This window comes from Lagopus muta, chromosome 1, assembly GCF_023343835.1.
Source record: "Lagopus muta isolate bLagMut1 chromosome 1, bLagMut1 primary, whole genome shotgun sequence".
Taxonomy (NCBI): domain Eukaryota; kingdom Metazoa; phylum Chordata; class Aves; order Galliformes; family Phasianidae; genus Lagopus; species Lagopus muta.
Window position 1 is genome coordinate 115728095 of NC_064433.1, and position 18098 is coordinate 115746192.

The 18098-nt window shown below is 36.2% G+C and overlaps 1 long non-coding RNA gene across 3 annotated transcripts; it reads left to right on the forward strand.

Moving 5' to 3' along the window:
* Positions 1 to 681: 681 nt before the first annotated feature.
* Positions 682 to 9428, forward strand: LOC125696960 (uncharacterized). 3 transcript variants are annotated; one of them, XR_007378625.1, is made up of 4 exons: positions 727 to 761; positions 5822 to 5904; positions 6286 to 6413; positions 8026 to 9428. It is a non-coding gene; the product is annotated as an uncharacterized LOC125696960 (long non-coding RNA). The 3 variants fall into 3 exon arrangements; XR_007378627.1 differs by lacking the exon at positions 5822 to 5904 and having other exon boundaries at positions 682 to 761; positions 6286 to 6442; XR_007378624.1 differs by lacking the exon at positions 5822 to 5904 and having other exon boundaries at positions 682 to 761.
* The last annotated feature ends 8670 nt before the right edge of the window (positions 9429 to 18098 follow it).

Here is an 18098-nt window from a genome sequence, read left to right on the forward strand (position 1 = left end):
AAGTAGCAATGTGTTTCTGCTACTATTTAGAAAGTAAAAAATAAGGTATGTTTTCTGTTCTCTACTGAAGATCATCAAATACATGCATACACATGCAAAAGATGCATATTAATAACTCACCAATTTATGTTTCCCCCGCCCCCACCATAGTCGTCTGTACTAGTAATACTTTCCAAATACATTTATCTTCAGTCTAGGTCAGTGAGAATTGCATTGATTCATTTTCTACCATTCCAGCTTCGGCTAGCAGACTGCTGGCTTAAAAAACATCCTTTTTTTTTTTTCTTGGAGCAAAATTTATTAGTTTTTCTTGACGTCCTTAAATTATCAACAGACATTACAGCAGGGATTAACATAACTTTTCTTCAAAGGTGACATTAATCTCTAGCTTAAATTCTTCCTAACGTTCAGAAGGGGTGTTCACAATATGTATATCCAGATTGGAAGTAATTGGGAGATTTGACTGATATCAGGTAGGACAAAAAATGGATGACTACATGCAAGACTAATGACTACTAGGTGAAATTAGGAAGTGCAAATGTTTGCACCTATAATACAAAACTGCTTCTACCATTGTTTAGGGACTGCTGAATCATGGCCTGAACCTCTGATTGATCACCTGAGGTGAGCAATGGGTCAGTTTGAAGGGGTGGAGCCTGGCTCCATCTCTCCTAGACCCCATTTAAGAGCTGACGACCAGTGGAAATGGATTTTTTCTGGAGATTCCTCTTCTGAAGTTTTGCAGTGAGCTTAGGCTACAGGTAAGCATTCTATCTATTCTCTTATTGTTATTATAACTTGCTTAGTCAAACTTTCTAGTTTATTTTATAATTATAGCATCTTTATATTCATTGATTATACAACCATTAACCCCACAGTTAAAGTAAAGGTAAAGGAAGCTATGGCCGCAAAGACCACAACCGCTATCTAGTGAAGTCAGACATGCAAATCAGACAGAGACCTTGCAAGGATCAGGGAAGAAGGGGTAGGTGGGGGAGCTCTAGTAAACTCATCAGTGAAAATCTGATCAATGAAAATTGCAGAACACTGAGTCAGCTGCTCCTAAAGCTATCATAGAAGAAGGATTGGGCTACTGACCCTAGTATGAAACACGCAAATATGAATCAGTGGCCATGTATGCTAACAGGTTATTGCTTAAAGAGATAAAGAATTTATGGAAGGCTGGATTGAAGAGTATTTTGGGATTGTGTACAACTTATAATGGCTTGTTTAAAAGAAACTATTTAAAGTCAGGATCAGAGTGGCTATAAGGAAGAAACAAAAATGGGTAAATGAATAGCAGTAAAGACAGATTGGTGATGCACAGACACAGTATCAGTAAGTGTGCTTGTCTGACTGATCATTTTCTTCATAACTTGTCCTATCCTCTCAATAAATCCCTTTTCTAACTGTGTTACAGGTCTGTGTGCATAAACACTGCTGAACATGAAGCCAACCTAGTGGCAAGGTGGGAGAGAATGTTCATTTCTGCTCCTGAAGTGAGGTGTACGAGACAGCTGTGGGGCTCAGGCCAGCATCTGGAGACACCTGGGTTTGGGGTCAACTACTAGGCATGCTGCATGTTTGAAACCAGAGAGTTCTATGCTGTGTATGTGTGTTTATGTTGTGGTTTCCTGCTCAACCTCACTGTTACAAGAACCTGGGCAATTTAATGTGAATTAAAAAGCTTGAAACATTCCAGTTAATCTAAGTGTAATAGTTAAATTCACTTATTCTACATTAGATGCTGCTACTAAGCTCATTCTTAAGAGGCTATACATCTCCCAAACAAAAACTGCTAAAAATAGTCTTTTCACTCTGAATCTTAAATGAGCTATCAGATGGGGACAGGAAACATCCTTTGCATCTTGACTGAGTTTGGGTAACTAACATCCTGTTCAGTTACTTCAAGGGTGACACTGGGGAAAAACTGAATCAACTGACCTTCTTTTGACTTGAACTGTTACCCAGTTTTTTTTGTATTTCTTTTTAAAGTGTCAAACTACAAATCCTGAAAGACTAGATAAGACCAAAAATCTAGCATTCAGACAACATAATATGTCTAAAAAGAAGATAGGAATTTAATAAAATACCTACCACAGTTGACTGAGAACACATCAGTCATTAGCATTATTTAAATTGCTTAAATATTAAATATTTTTACTACTTTTTTTTTTTTACTTTCGCCTTCAGGCTTCCAGTTGAACTCAAATGCCATCAGTGTAATTATTCTGATTAAGGCATAAATTCATCACTGTAATTAAATATACTGTAAAAATTAGGCAAAGGTTAAACTGTGGTGTGTTTTGGGGAAGAAACTATATATATATGTATATATATATATAGTATATATATATAGTATATTATATATTTAAACTATATATATATATATATATATAGTTTCTTTGGATAAATATTTAGTTAGGTTACAACCAAACAGCCTCAAGTGGAGTACCTATCCTTTATGGTGTTAAATCTGACATATTATTTACAGAGTAACGGTCTGTTCATTATATGAAAAAAGAGTGAATTGCATCTTAGTAAATTTTAGGCACTACAGTTAAAACTTCTGAACCAGATCTCAGTGGTAAGATATTTTGTCTGAAATAAGATTTGTATCATTTTTGGGGGGACTGGATCTAAAGTGTAGGTAGTATCTCTATCCAAAACATGAAACACTATAGCAAACATTGTGTTGTGTCCTCTTTTTGAACCACAAAGGTTGACTGCAATGTTTTCATTTCTCTCATGCTCAACCTGTCTACAGTCATACATGCACAAACTTGCATCCATAATCAGACTGTTATTAAATATAGCCTCATAAAATTTCAGCACATATTTCTGTAATATACTTACATTTCTATACTTCATGTGTAGACTCTGTACCTATTTTACAAGGATGCTCTGTAATTTTACAATAAATTAACAAATAGACATAGCTTGAAGCACATACCAATAAAGAACATCTTGTACACTGATCATGAGGTTCATTGTCATCAAGAGGTAGAAGACGTGCACAGGAGTAGACTGATTAAAACTAAATGATAAAACAGTTCTAAGACATAACTACTTTCAATTAATATTTCAAAATGAGCAGGAGTCAGTAGAGTTGACCACCTACTGGAAACAATCCTGTGTTCTAGAGATTAGCCATAAATAAATGTTTTTATTCAATGTTTTGTCCTACATGGCAGGAGCAAAACCAGACATTGCTTCTTATTCGACTTCAAATGATTTTATCTGCATTTAATCAGTAGCAACAGAATTTTTTAGTTTGTGATTACAAATGGCCATTTTAAGTTACCTTGTTTTTTTGTTTTTTCAGACAGAACGAATACTTGCTATTCATTTTTATACAGTGTTTCAGAAAAGGAAAATAAAAACAGAAAAAAAAAATATCAAATGGCATCTCTTGATTAAGCAATCAAACAAACGCATAGACTTTTTTTTTTTTTTTTTTTTTTTTGGTCAGTTTAGAAATAGCTTACTAGTGTGGTTCCTGCAGTGAAACATGGGGCACTTACCCAAGACAGTTCTTAGCTGATGGATTGTGGGAGTGCTCTAAGTCCAACAAAAACAGTAATAAAAGGAATCCATCTGCAAAAAGGCAGATCTTATGGGAGTTCTTCTGACAGTTTATGTTGCTACTTTCTGCTCCTTCTGTTAAAGAGGAGAGGAAACACCCAGAATCCTCTGACTTCAAAGAAGCATGATTTCAAGGGCAAATCAAAGCTAGGCTATCTATTCTCTTGTACTTTGTCATTTCATACCATATAACTGTTTACAGAGAAAAAGCAGGATGGAGACGTTTAAATGTTCCAGTGCAGAACAAGGAAAATAATAGCCAAGGAGTTAAGTTTATCTTATTCACTAAAATTGTAAGTTGACAGATGCATAATTCAGTAAAAATTTCCAAAGTGAAGGCTTTAACAAAGTATGATTTAACCACTGAGGAGGAATGAAGCAGGCACTGCCAGTGTTCTGCTCACAAAATACTGCTCTGTTTTGAGCTTGACTGTTAATACAGAAATAAGTAGCTCATGTTTCCTTTTGCTTCATTTTTCTTCACAGAGAAAAAAAAAAAAAGATTATGTATAATGTCAAGTTTAGATAGCAAGCCTGTAGAAAATCTGCATTTTGACCATATTCTCTGCTTTTGTCTTGTTGGAAATATGTGGATGATTCTTCTTACCCTCCTATGAACTATGGAGAAATAGTTTTCTTTCTTAGCAGAAGGCATTAAGCAGATGCATGTATATGAAGTAACTTTTTTTCCTGGCATCTAAACACATCTCAAGCATTGTCAGTCTTGTTTGTCCTTGTAGTGAGACACAGGCAACGTTTGAAAATACTCAGCACTGTTTCACATGTAGTAACAAAGTATCTGCTGAAGTGTCTGTAATGAAACTTGGGTATGTGAGTTGGGCTAAACCTGGTTTAGCCAGGTCTGTACTGCCCAATGGGATAGTGGATTAACTCCTCCGGCATGTACATCTTCCTCCACCATAAGAAGCTGCTGGTGCTGCCTTAAGAATAGGCAAAGCAAACATGTATACGTATTATGCTTGACTAAGACAGCAGTAATGCAAGTGGTTTGAAGAGAAAAGTCTAGCACACTTGACTCTATCTAAATACTCTATCCCTGAAAGGTACAAACTATATTACATCTCTAGATAGACAGGTAATTTGTACATAAAACCACGTTATCTCTGCTTACATAGAGAGTCTCCAAATCTTTAGTGTGTTTAGTACAATTCTCAGAGGTTCAGGTATGTCTTAGATCCTAGAAATAATTTTGAAGTTGGAGACTGCCTCGACGTTGAAGATAATCTTTGACCTGTAGATCACAGTTGACTTTAAATTATCTCTTCCCTTGGCCTTAGCTTTTTCTGTATGTATGAATGTTAAAGGTCAAAACTTCATTTATGATCTTGATAAATTTCAGGTGATTCTGATGTTTATTCTGTGAAACACAGAACTCCTAAATTATATATCACTTTATTTCAAAGATTTACATGGTAATTGGCATTGTATAATGCATGAAAAATCAGTTCACTAAGCTAAAATCTAGTTTTCTGTACAGCTCTGACGTGTTTTATTATTAAAATGATTTTAAATTGCCTTTTGTGTATTTATGTAACAGCTATAGTCACAGAGGCAATCTGAGCTTCTTCACTGAAAAGGAAATTACGTTGTTATGGCATCTTGCATGACTTTTTCCCCTTGTCCTCATCTTTTCTTGTGATGGCACTTTTCCAGTACAACAGAGGAGATACAGAGCAAGATTTGAACACTGCATAACACAGACTGTTGCTGTCCCTAAAGGCCATTCCCTTCAGTACTGAATATAGAAGAACTATACAATGTCTGAATATTGAATGCAGTGCATGAATGACTGACTTTTCTTCGTATTGGGAAATGAATGATGGAATACAGTGTCATGGGTATAATTTCAGGATTCTGCAATGTTTTTTATATTTTAAAATTATTCAAAGTGCTGTAAATCAAAGAAGGGCTAAATGTTCTGAGTATCTTCCTTTTCTGAAATTAAGAAGTATACATTTTCAAGTAAATTATTCAGTTTGTTTTCCCGGGTTTCTGTCTTAACATGAAAAAGGACATGCTTCCTGTCCCGGTTTTGCCGGAAATGAAGTTAATTTTCTTTGCTGTAGCTTGTATGATGCTATCACATTTTGGATTTTTGATGAAAATAATGTTAACAGCACTTGGATGTTTAGTTGTTACTGAGTAGTAACTTGGTTGTAGTTGTAACTAATTAGTAGTTGTAATTAGTAGTAACTAAGTAGTAGTGCTTTCACAGAGCCAAGGATTTTCCTCCCTCTCATACTGCTCTGCCAGAGAGGAGATTGGGGTGTACAAGGATCTGCAAGGGGACAGAACCAGGTCAGTTTAACCCAACTGGCTGAAAGGATGACCTATTCCATATTGTGTCTTGCTTAGCAAGAATGCTAGACACAAGAAGATGTCCAGACTGCATCTGTCTTCCCAAGTAACTATTATGTTAGTGACCCCTGCTTTCCTGGAAATGGCTGAACATACCCCTGCCAATGGGAAGTAGAGAACAAATTCCTTGCTTAAATTTGCTTGTGTGGCTTTTGCTTTACCTCTTTATTTATGTTATTTATTGTTATTTATTGGCTTAAATAAATAAATAAATAAATTTAAATAAATATTTAAAATAAATAAATATTATTATTTATAACATTTATTATGTTATTTATTGTTATTATCTTTATTTATGCTTTCTTCCTACTCTCCACAAAGGATATCCCAAGTTATTCAGGAGTAGGAATTGAACTGAAAATTTGCAATCCTGGTAAAAGCTGTTGGATCTTCATCAGACTGACATACTGGATCCTCAACACTGGATCTTTATATGCATGTGTAGAACAGTAAGTAGTTCCTCTGGCACCATTCCCAGGTATGAGCTTTGTTTTTCTAAACCTTTATGAAAATGAAACTTTTGAGCTGATTCCTAGGGCCTTTGAGGAGCACGCTGACTCATTTGTCCCAGCTTAGTGTAGCTAATGGTGTTCACATAAATTCTCTTCAGCTGTTCCAGCCAGAAGGATATGCTGGACTTACAGTTTAGGAAAAGGTTCACGACTTTCCCATTTTTACCTTTACAGATAGCTGTAAGAGAAAAGAAATTTTATCTCTGAATCAATGGCTGAAATTACTTGTTTCTAAGCTCAAATGGCAGAAGCCGATGCATATCTGCAATATTTAACATTCAACTGTAATTCAGAGCCCCAGGTCCTGCACCAGGGCCCTAAGTGTATAGCTTTTGAGTATGGCTTTTTCAGACCAAAGAATCTTCAACTATATTTCAGGTTAGGAGAGTGATGTCTTGTTGAATGACATGAAAGACACAATAGGAGGGCATGCAGAGTGTGCCAAGGTGCCAGGGTGCTGTTAGAGGACTGTACACAAGAGCCAATCCTGATGCATGCTTGTCCAGTGTGGATAGTGAGAACTGGTATCCCATTCACTGACCTCCCATTCACTGGAGCACACTCTTCTGTGAATAATAGCCAGGCACCATCCAGCGGAGGGAGAAGTTACTTCAAACATGCATGTGATTAATAAATTAATTAAAATGTAAGGATGATCTGTCCCCCAGCAATCAGCATATTCCTGATTTACCCATCACCTGCCTTCGTGCTGCAGCTTCTTCTTTTGATGGTAGCTGCTTTCTCAGATGTCTGTCACTGTGTGCCACAGCTCATTCTGGGTTTCACAGTGCCCTGCTGCTAGTCTTGGCTGCTGCATGCCCAGGGGAAAGGTGGAGTTTCCTTATTTGGAAACCAGAAGGCAAAGGTAGAAGGCGAGGTGTTAGGCTCACTCCTTGCCATGTGGGCAGAGGTATGCCCCTAGAATTAACAACTTAAAGAAACATCCAAGCCCCAAAAGTGTAAATCCTGTCACTGTTAATAAGCATGAACCTGCGTAGACTTCTGTCTTGCCAAAAGCTTTCTGTCTTACTCTGTCAGCCCCTTGGGTTTATGTTCTATTATGAGTGTTAGTCCTCTTGCTTTGCTTTTGTGAGTTTTATTTTCCCAGGAAATGAAAAACACAGGAACAGAATCTCCTAGATTAATCTGAGTCATTACTCCAAGGTGTTCATACTGAACAATGTTGCATTATTCTGTCTGACAGATAAATGACACACCTGTGACACACAGACAGACAACTCCCTGATATCTTCCACATTGTCGTATTGTTTATAACATCAGCAAATCACTATGAACTGCTAATACCTGGGTTACTCAAAGCATTCAAGTTCCACAGATCAGCAGTTTTATTTTCCAGATTTATACTGGGTGCTTTGTGCACCACAGTGTGCTAGAGAAGTCTTGGCAGGATAAATCACTTCTTCCATTTCCTCTAATAATTATTAAAATTAAAATATTGAAAAAATCCACTTCAAAATTCATTCCTGGATTTTTAACATGTGCCCATGTTTCTCTCTTGTTTGTTCTAATCATTGCTTTGTTTTTCTAGAGCAGCAAATGGGCATGGTTCAGTGTTCCCCTACCACGTCAACTTGTACACCACTGAGAAGTGACCCTCCTAGGGATGCATTCTTGTGGGAAGCCCCTTCCTGAGACCACGACATGCAGTCTGGTGTATTGTCATCACTGATTAGCTGCAGGTGGATATTTCTTTAAAAAAGAAACCTCTCAAAGGGGCTCATTTACTGAATTGTTGATCGTTTTGAACATTGCAATTTCTCTACCATTTCATTCCAAAAAAAGAAAAGCCAGTTTAAACGTACTTTCTGATTGTCCAAGAACTGTAAAGGAAATTACGCTTGAACAACATTTTGTCTTTTTCAACACAAAGTATGCTGTTGTTGCACTTCTTGTCCTCTCCAGGCAAGGGTTTGTCTTCAGTGTCTGGGGAATTTTCTGTGAAGAATGTTTTTGGACTGAGTGAGCACAGTCTTTGCTTCTGAAGTCCCAGGATGCCTGTCATTTCCTGCTAACATAAGCCTCTGTACCTCTCTAAAGACTGAAATGATATTCATGCAATATGGGAAACTCTAAAGAAATAAAAAACATCCTAAAAATGTTTATTGATAATTAGTTAAAAAAATATATATTTTCTGGAATTGTATACTTTATTTTTATGAGAATGAGGATTTTTCCCTATAAATAATTTTCTCTATTACAAGAAAATCAGCAACTACAGCACCAGTAGCAGTAAGAAGTCTTGAGAGTAAACAGTGGAGGATATTCCATCAAATGTATTCTTGGTTGCAGAGTTCCCTTTCACTTGATATCTTGGAAAAGAGTACCTAAATGAGTAATTTTAAGTATTCTTTTTTTTTTTTTTTTCTGTTTGTCTCACATTTCCGTGCTAAATTTTGTTGTACAATTACTAAACTCAAAGTGATGTTTGACTGGCTGTATGTCCACACAAAAAAGTTTCCACTGTCTGACATACTTGACTAAAAATGGTCCAAATGTAGAGTTACATAATCCAGAAGGTTACTGGAGTTTTGGTTAACTTGGTAAATCAAGAACATGGCAGTAGTAACTCCTATCTAGCCTGATGAAAAGTTGCAATTTTTGAAGTAAACTCTTGCTATTGTGTACACTACTCTTAAATTAATTGCCCAGCACTTACATCTTGTAGTTAGCAAAACTTTGTGAAAATCTTTGTCTGAGAGACCCAGTAAAGTGAGACAGTAATAGACTAAACAATTAAATGAAATTTGTGAAACTTACTAAAGTTAAGCGAACAGGAAAGAATGATGAGGAGAAGCCAGAAGCAGAACTGTATAGTTTTGGCTTTGCCAGAATTTGTCATTCCTAAAACATTTCTCAGTGTAGTTTTATCAGAACTGGAATTGTTTTGAGGAAATGTTCAGATTAAAACAAACAAACAAAAAAAAAAAAAAATGGAAGAATACGCAGAAAGTTAGTAAAAACTGCATTGAAAGGAAGAGTGTGAGAACCTGAAAGATTTTAATGCCTGAAATTTCCATGGGAAGAAATTAAAAGTGTTGAATATGAAGCTGCTGTACATATTAAAACTGCTTATGAACTTGTAGTTTTCTGCTTTTCAGGAAAAAGAAAAATTAAAGATTAAGACAGGCATTAAAGCCTTTGGAGCAAGAAGATAGTGACTTCCAATCTTGATGAATTTTTGTAGACCAGATTACTTTGGTTTTAGGTTCCTAGTTCATGCATGTTGGACTACATTTTAGCTGGCATTTTTCATATGTCAGACATTGTCAAACAATGACCTTGGCCTTTAAAGGGCTCAGAATTTCAATTGTTGAAAGATAGGTGCAAATAACTACTGAAAGAAGTCAGTGTTGGTTGCACAGCAGCCTGTGGGTAGAGGCTGAACCACATAATGTCCAGAGGTCTGTTAATCATTCTATTATTCTGTGATTCTGTGAACTGGAAGAAACAATGGTACTGTATTTTTGGAGTTCTCTATTAATTCAATGTTTTATGATTCATTTCCTATAAAAAAACAAACAAACCATTTTTGTGAAGTAGGCTAGTTATTAGAACAATGCTCTTACTGGTTACAGATAGCAATTTTATGTGTAAACCCTATTGTCAATCTGTTTTCTTTGTTGTTAATCTACTACCATATTTTATTAAAAAAATGCATTGCATAGATCTAAAATTCTTCCGAAATACTTTGGCATCTTCAGATGCTTCCATGCTTTTTCTTAAAATTTACCATATAACTGTTTAACTACATACAGTTTTTTGATTGCAAACTTTTTATCACTAGTGTGCTTCTTTTGTATAGATGTAACTGGTCATGCTTGATTTCTGTTCTTTGTTTTAGTAAGTAGATATCAAATGGGAAGGATCTGATACATCTGAAGGAAGAGTCATCATGCAGGGAGACAGGAAAATCTGCAAATAATGCAAATGCATCATATCTAAAAAAGAATAATATGAAGTCCTACCTCTGGGAAGGCATAATTCCAAGCAACAGTATTGTCTCGGGACTCAGTGCACAGAAAATAGGTCTGCTGGAAAAGACCTTAGGGGTTCCTGAAAGAGTGCAAGCTGAACACAAATCAGCTGTGTGACCTTGCAGCGATGAAAGCTAACTGCATGTTCAGCTGTGTGTATCACTTAGCCTATGGCCAGCAGATGAAAAAATGTGATTATTTAGGACACGCATGCAACAGAAGGTTTGGTTTTGTTTCTCCCTATGTTTGAGAGAGATAAAAATTGGACAGGGTGCAGCAGAGGGCCACCAAGGTGGCTGGAGAACGAGATATATAGGGAAAGGCTGAGAACACTGTGACTGTTAAGTCTAGAAAAGTGAGTGCTCAGGGTGATCTAATCACATTGTATTTAATAAAAGTAGCTACGAAGATGGAGAAGACAATTGCCGTATATGGATGCATAGAACAAGAGGCAATAGGCACAAGTTTCTTCAGGAGAAATTCAGCCTGGATACATAAAGCAAATTCTTCAAGGTGACTATGATTAAATTATTGAATAAGTTGCTCAGAGAAGTGGAGGAATCTTCTTCATTAGAATCATTTGATACTTGGCTTGACAAAGCCACAGATAGCTTAATGTAATAGCCTGCTTTTAATGAACGACCTGACCAAGTGCTCTTCAGAGGTCCCCAAGTGCTGTGGGCTATTCTGTGATAGTGGGGCTCAAAGTAAAGCTCAGGCATAAGAAAGAGAGTTTGAAGATTTCTCTTGAGTTTGTATCTCCCAGAGAATGTATCAGACAATCAAGAGTAATGACTATTTAAAATGCTTGGAAACTTTTCCAGTTTGAATTACACAGGCCTTCCCTAAGGCACCAGTCCTGAAGAAAATGTTATTATGTTTATTGGCAGCATTGTATAAATGTAATTTTCTCTGTCACATTGGCATAAAATAATTGCTTTCACATTCTCTGGTTGCAAAAAGTTCAGTAGCATTCTTGCCTGGCTCATTTATTTCATGCTGTACTAATTCTTTGGAAATGACAACAGGACCACATCCCCAATATGTACAGTATGTAAAATATTTCTTTTCCACACAATGGGTGGTATACCAGGAGAGTTTCCTTAGTTAGACTGCCTTTATCACAATCACTGATCCAGCATAACTGCATGAGAGTTTGAGGCCTCAGTTATTTTGAATGTGGATCACTACTTGCCCAGTTTAGTCAACTCTGTTGACTCATGTTAATTGTCTAGTGAGTAATTGAGGAAAAATGTCCCCTTCTGTATCAAGCAAGACATGATACATCCCATGTGAGTCCAAATAAAAAACACGAACCAAACTACCAAACCAGTGCTTTTTGATTCTTTTTATGTATTCTGATGTCTACAGATTTGAAAATGTGTCTACAATTTGAGAAATTAAGAGAAAATGTAAGACAAAACTCAGTGATAACTGGTGATATTTAACAATGTTTGTTAGTAATGGTTATGCCATTTTTTGGCTGGGTAAGACTTTCATAAATACATCACAGGGTCAGTAAAAAATTATTCTATAAATATTTTCCAATTATAAGCAAATCAAGAATTCATTTAAATCAAGCATTTTCAGAGAGGCAACTATGTTATTTTAGGAAAAATAATTAAAAAAGCAACAGTCTGACTTGAAAAATCTTATCAAAATCTCTTTCGTGTAGCTCTTTTCCTATCCTATCAAAGAGTAAATATTTTGGAAAGAAGCCATGTTTTCCATGTCAAAATTGCCTTTTTTGTTTGCTTGTTTTCTAATTTCAGTTTTTTCCTTTTGCCATCAATTCTACTTCTCAACTTTTATTCCAAATTAAAAAAAACTGAAAAATAAGAAGGAAGAAAAAAGAAAATCACATCTGATCTGAAACTCCTTAACCAATGGAAACATTGAAACTTCTCTGTTTTTCCTTGCTTTTACATTTAAAAGAACTTTCATATTTTTAAGAAACTCAATAACAAAAAAGAGAAGAGATCTGTCCTGCTGAACACCTCTGTCAGCAACTGCATGCACTTATAAAGGCTGTATTTGACACCAAAGGGGAAGAGAGACAACTGATGTGTTCAAGGGCAGGTCTGCAACTGAGAAAGAACAAATCAGAGAAATCTACAAACCTAGCAGATGGACATGGACAGATGCCGAGTTCCATCCCCAGAAGAAAGACCCCTTAGCAGCTATGGGCTTGGGTTGAGAGTCTGGAGAGCAGGTTCATGAAAAAGACCCTGGAGTACTGCTGGCAGCAGTGTGCCTTCAAAGCAAGGGCAGCCAGTGGCATCCTCAACTAGTTTAGCTGTAGCACTGAGGTTGTGCAGTCTCTGTCCTTAGGGGTCTTTCAAGAAAAAAACTCCAAGCAGTCTACTCTGATCTCATACCTAACCACTTTGAACACAAGGCTGGACTATAGATGTCCTTAGGTCTCTTTCCATCTGAATCATCCTCTAATTTCGAGATTTACAGAGAAAAGCAGCCATGTTAAAACATGGAAAACAGAGAGAGATAAGTGAGTTTAAAACATGAACATATTCCCTTGAGTTACAAAAGAAATATAATTTCTTTTTGGCTGTAAACTTAAACATATGTACATATATGCTAATAAAAATAAAGCAAAATTTTCCATTACAACATTGTGCTTTAAATGAAAACAGTTCGTGAAGAGAAAAAAGAAGTTGCTGTTCAGTTCTAATTACTAAACTAATGAAAAACCTATTCAGTGCTAGTCTTGTAGTTAGACTAATCTTATATGATCATGAATAATCAGTTACAGCATCAGACTTTCACAATTTGCTGCCTTTGCATGTTCTCCTTTTCTTAAAACTGTGAATAGCTTCCTTGAGGATTTACACTGCACTACATGGATCTACGCCAAATTAAAATCTGAACTTTTGAATCTTTTTGTGAGCAGTTGTATTTGTAAAAATCATTACTGTGTTTTAAAGTGGCTGAATATTATTAGCAGTGTAACTAACCCCATCTTTTTAAAAATAAACATCATAGAGTGAAGTGTATATTCTTCTCTTATTTTGTTTTGTTTTGTTTTGTTTTGTTTTGCTTTGCTTTGTTTTGTTTATTTGCTTCTTTGAATGATATTATTCACCTACCCAGTGGAAAATGATGACATTTCATAGCCAACTTTTGAAAAACATCAAAAAATCAAATGAAACAAAAAGTAAAGAAAACAGACTCATTTAAACAATTCACTTGAGCTCATTCCACTGTAGAATGCATCAAGTATTGGAAAGTTAGACAGATGGCATTGAAATTATATCTTGATGATATCAAGATGTCATTTCACACACTTCTCACAACTTTTTTTTAGATATTTCAAGATTTATTTACTTCTTTAATAGAACGTGATTTTTATGGAAACTTCCATTACCAAGTCATTCACAAGCATATTATTTCATTCTTATAAGAAAAGCATGATTTTCCAATGACAATTACCAGAATATGTGATATTGCTTTCAGTTTCTGTGAGCATTTCACATAGGTTTCTATAGATATATGAGCTCTTTCTTACTTCTTTCATGTGAAAATGCCTTCCTCTACTTTCTGTCATTTGCAAACAAAACTCTCCTAAAATCACTACATACACTCAAAAGCTAGAGAAAATGGAATAAAAATGAATTTCCTGGTAGATTTCCTTAGATGAGTGATTTCATATTGTTACAATTTGTCACAGGAAGTCTTAGCATAAGATTTCAGAGGATGATATAAAATAACACTGGATTACAGAATCACAGAATCACAGAATCACAGAATTGTAGGGGTTGGAAGGGACCTCCAGAGATCATAGAGTCCAACCCCCCTGCCAAAGCAGGTTCCCTACAGCAGGTCACACAGGTAGGCATCCAGGCAGGTCTTGAACATCTCCAGAGAAGGAGACTCCACCACCTCCCTGGGCAGCCTGTTCCAGTGCTCCGTCACCTCACTGTAAAGAAGTTCTTGCGCACATTTGTGCCGAACTTCCTATGCTGCAGTTTCCGGCTGTTTCCCCTTGTCCTGTCTCCATTCACCACTGAAAACAGTCTGGCCTCGCCATTCTGCCCCCCACACCTTAGATATTTATAGACCTGGATCAGGTCCCCTCTCAGTCTTCTTTTCTCAAGGCTGAACAGACCCAGCTCACTCAGCCTTTCTTCATAGGACAGATGCTCCAGGCCCTTCACCATCTTTGTGGCCCTCCGCTGGACTCTTTCCAAGAGATCCCTGTCTGTTACAGATCCCTGTTACATTTACTAAGAGCCAATTTATAGAGAAGATGTCCTGAGACTTCTTGTAAACTCACATTCCCTCCTACAAGCATTGTAATTTATGTTTTCACTCTCCAAAAAGTTTGAAAGAAGTGATATAATCTTTTGTGACCACAGAATTCCAGCTTAACTTCTATTTCTATCATTTGCGTTATGGAGGAACTTAAACAAATGCATAAAATATAATATTGGTATCTTTTAATGCAGCACGCTTAGAATTGTGTCTGCGTGTAAATATGTATCTTTGCCAAAATTTGATAGTTTATTACCTTTTACATTCAAAGATCAGTATCTTCCAAGAAAATACCTGAAAAACCTTTAGAGATAAAGTAGTAGAAAACTGTCTTTTAATTTCTACTGTATGTGTATTTTTCTTCATTATTTTCTTGATACTCAGTGTTAGCATGAATAATGTGATCTAAAGTAATATTTGATTGTGCCATTAAGATTGTCTTGTTCAAATCTCTGTATTCTGTAGATTTTCATCTGGCTAGTAGTGATTTAATAATTTCTAACAGTTGCATGGAAAAATTGCTTATTTCACATAGAGTAAATAAGATTAGGATAAAATCAGTTTGTTGAATTCTTAAAAACATGCAATTAATTTAATTTGAAACTAGAATTTTCATCTCTTTGTCTGCATTTGGGACAGACATTTCCAGAATAGATAGGTCCACCACAGAAAGCACGAATGAAGATGGAGTCTGGACTACACAGTGGGCCCTTACCACTGGGTTGCTTCTGGTAGGCTAACCATGTAAACATGTTCATCTGTCCATATCATTTTCTTTCTGATCCTAACTTTAACTCTGTCATCACACAAAAATCACTTTTGAAAATCCTTATGGTTATCTCCATGCTGAGAATTGAGCAGTCAAGCAGATATTGCATTTGACTAGAAGATACTGACTTTCAAAAAAACTTCATCAGGTCTTCAAAATACAGTGTAATGACTCACCAGTTCCTTCCTAGCACACATCAAACACTATTTAAAGTTCATTTCAATGTGCATTGCTAAAGTGAGAGGCTTTCCAGCAGTTTCTTAAAATAATATTCTACTGTCTAAAAGGTCTTCTTAAGATTATTTTCTTCATGTTTAGCTTAAATTTGCCACTGCATTTTACCCTTAAATCACAGTTAAATTTCCTCCACTACCTATATATTCCCAAAATATCACCGCATTTTTCCCCCTTGAAATTTCTAGGGATTTTGGAGGTATAACATCAAAACTAACACATTTATCTAAAGGATTTTCTGATTTTCTAATTTAACGTGAATCAAGCCTGCAGGTGAACCAGTGCTTATATTACTACAGTTTAAGATGTGTCTCATATTTGCCATGGTAGGGAGACCATTTCTCTAAAGGTCTTTTCTATTTTATTCTAGATCCCCCCCCCCCCCCCAGTTTTAAAGTAAAAGCCAGACCTAGTTAGATATGAAAGCTAGAGTCTTTCGCCTTTTTGACACTCTTCTCTTTCATTTCTCCAGAACCAGTTTTCATTCCTTTTCATCAGGGTAGCTAGGTTCTAAACATTTTTCTATTACTGAGGCCTAAAACTCATAAAGTCAACTATTCGCCATGGAGATAAGGAACAAATGATCCACAGTATAAACCCCAATAAGATTGATCCCAGTGTCCCAAAGAGTGAAACACTAATGTACAAATAAGATCTGTTCAAATGCTGTCAAACCTGAAACCACAGGGGACTTGTTGAAATACCACTTGAGGGCTGCTGCACCTGCTACTTGCTATACAAATTGCTGAATACTGTGATGTTTTATTTTCTCTGGAAGTTTCATAGCAGCTAACTTTATCCTCAAGAGTGCTAGGGTGCTTCTATATCTTCCTCAAATGTGTATTGATCCCATAATAGAACATGCCTCCCCCCTCACACTTCCTTTCATTTCTGTCTTCCTATAGCTTCAATGAATATGCAAGTTCCTCTGAATATGCTAATTCCTCTGCTTGGCTGGACCAAGAAAATGGAGAAAGTGGAGGCAGAAGCCAAGGTCTGTGAGGGGACACCTGGATCACAATGTCCATTCAGACAGTGCCAGAGCCATCACACTCACCCTGTGGTGAGGAAGGCTATCACCATCCTGAGAGAGCATCATCAGAAGATCAAAGGGGAACAGAAATGATTAAGGGACTGAAGCATCAATCAAATGAGTACTGTCTGAGAGAGAATGGAAATGACCAGGCTGGAGAAGAATTAGGTTTATCTTAAATATGTGCATAAATACCCCATGGTAGAAGTAAAGACAGCAGAGTCAAACTCTTCTCAGTAGTATCAAGTGATAGGATGAGAGGCAATGGGCACAAACCTAACAGTAAGAAATTCCACCTAAACATAAGGGGAAAAAAAAAAAAATAATTGGTCATAAAAGACTGCAAAAGGCTGCACAAAGAGACTGTGAAACCTACATCCCTGGAGGTGGACATGGCACTGAGAAACTTGCTCTCATTCACTGCGCTGGTTTAAACATTTGTTTAAAGAATAGGGAAGAACATTGGTTAATATAAATGAATATCTGTCTATGAATTTGAATTGAATTTGTCTCTGTTATTTTATACACAAAGGATGTATGTTAGAAAAATATTTGATAAAAACTAGTGTAATCAAGCCTTTCCTTAGAATTTCTGACTCCATCTCTTAGTAAACTACATACACAGAGAATTGAATTTCTCATAAACAACAAATACCATTGGATAAATAAAAAAAAAAATAATGGTTAAAATACAAGTGGGATATTTGAGACATCGAAACTTGCAGTAGAAATATGACCGCATGATTAACTGAATTTTTGAAGAAAAAATCTCACTGCTTCTGCACTGCTTCATCTTTTCTACAGACAAAGATGGGGTTTTCTGTCGTTTGCATGCATTAAATCTCATGCATCTTACAGTTATTATATTTTCTAAAGATATTTTATCATCTCCACATATCTATGCATGTTCTTTTCAAAGGATAATATTTATAAAAATCCTAAAGAATTTATTTTTCTTCTACATAAAGGAAATTTTAAGAGCACCAGTCCCATTCCATTTATTTTATGCAGAAAAGCAAATCTTCATATCACACAAGCATGGCCAGGTTACAGCTTTAAATTGGTGGACTATCGCCCAGTCACAAAAACCCTGTGGTAAAACAATTACGTGAAACAGACTTGCTGCTGTTTCATTGCTCCTCTCCTATTTGCATTAATTTAATCAAAGTGGAAAAGCTATTTTGCTGGACCTACCAAAGAAATTAAACAAGCCAGTGAAAGCTATAGAACAAATAGTTACGTGGTGATAGAGGTTAATCCACCCAGCTTGGTCTCATTTTTACATGGAGAAAGTAGAAATTGCACTCTACATCTTTCTCTTT